This window comes from Piliocolobus tephrosceles, unplaced genomic scaffold (genome assembly GCF_002776525.5).
Source record: "Piliocolobus tephrosceles isolate RC106 unplaced genomic scaffold, ASM277652v3 unscaffolded_18583, whole genome shotgun sequence".
NCBI classification, from domain to species: domain Eukaryota; kingdom Metazoa; phylum Chordata; class Mammalia; order Primates; family Cercopithecidae; genus Piliocolobus; species Piliocolobus tephrosceles.
Window position 1 is genome coordinate 1 of NW_022300513.1, and position 1,654 is coordinate 1,654.

The 1,654-nt window shown below is 34.3% G+C and overlaps 1 long non-coding RNA gene across 1 annotated transcript; it reads left to right on the forward strand.

Annotated features, from left to right (window-relative positions):
* Window positions 1–760: 760 nt before the first annotated feature.
* Window positions 761–1,489, forward strand: LOC113220995. Its single transcript, XR_003307593.1, has 2 exons — window positions 761–1,345; window positions 1,440–1,489. It is a non-coding gene; the product is annotated as an uncharacterized LOC113220995 (long non-coding RNA).
* The last annotated feature ends 165 nt before the right edge of the window (window positions 1,490–1,654 follow it).

The window sequence follows — 1,654 nt, forward strand, 5'->3', positions numbered from 1 at the left end:
TCTGCTACAACCAGAGGGAAGAAGTTGTCATAATAACCCATAAACACCGGAGAATGAGAAGCAAAATGACCACTGAAGTAGTAATTATTTTCATCAAGAAAAAGGGATTGCAAGGCAACAAAGAGGGAAAGGAAGAAGTTAGTTAGGTAATTTTGGGGTTTCTGCTGAGGAAACCTGAGCGAACTCACTTCAGATGCATTTGGAATATTTGCATGCCAGAAGATCTGACTTCTGGCTGCTCCAACGTCTACTGGAATCAGGAAGGAGTGCTAGAATTGGAATAAACCACAGTGTCTCATTATTCCTGTTTATTACTATCAGACATCAGATATATATTTTTAGTAGTTACTCAAATGAGTTAAAATTTAGTATGAATACATTAGCTTTTTACCAAAGTGCTGACTTTTTTGTTAAAATAGCTATTTAGTGAAAATTCTTTATAGTAAAGTGATAGTCCAGAGCAGACTAATTTTAGAGACAGAAATAATGTGTGAATGCATTAATTGAATCCTAAAATGGTTATTTTCAATGAACATTGGACTGATATCCAAATGTAAAATTTATTAATATCTAATGCGTGCTGCAATTCCATTTTGTGTAAATATGTATAATTTTTGTACTTTTTGATGGGGTTTATATATTATACCTTCTTGCCATTAGTGGATGAAGAAACTTTCTGAAGGCTAAACTAGAGAATACAAGAAATGTAGGCAGATTATTACACCATATGGGTATGATAAATAATGAATGTTATCTACTAGGATTCACTAAACATATATCCAAGTTGATCAATGTAGCACACTTCCAGTGAAGAGACGTGAAGTGTACATTCAACTGAAGTGTCATTGTAATTGTGTACCTTCTCAGTTATCAGATAAGTCAAAGAGCATGATGAATGTTTGTAGTATAATGGTGTAAAACCTTTTGATTTCTTGCATGAAGGACATGTGGGATCATGTACCACCTGCTTTGACATTGTTTCTCAGATGTATGAGTTGCTTCTCTGATTTTAGATCACATTTATCCTCATCACTCGGCATATCCACATTGATATTGACATGGTTTTATTTTAGTTTTAGACATATGACATATCATACCATGTTTGAAGCTGTAAGGGTATATTTTGTGAAGCCTGTGTTCCTTTTTCGTTTTCAGTGTATTTCTATCATGTTCCGGTCCCTAGACAAAAAGTAGAAAACATCAAAGCCTACACTAATACAGGCAGGAAGATACAGCTTGATGCTAACACTGCATTATATATGGATAACTTTATCATATTTACATATGAGTGATTATGTATCCCTTTTGCTTTTCAGTGTCTTCTCAGAAAAAAACAGCCTTGAAGGTGATTAAAATCTCATTTATATTTTGAGCTGGTAAATGTATAGTCTATGAAACATACTTTATTTATTGATTATTTTGTTTCAAATTCCATTCAGGCGACAAGTGACAAGGAAGATTCTGTTTCGAATACAGCTACAGAAACAAAGGATGGACAACAATCTGGGACAGGTAATTTTGTAAAACACATTTAGCGTCATGTTCAGTCAAGACAGAAAAGAACTTCTCTTCCCCAAGTAAATCAGCGAGGGACTCGTTGATGCTGCACATTCTGATTCAGCAGGCCTGAGATTCTTTATTTGTAGTAAGTTCT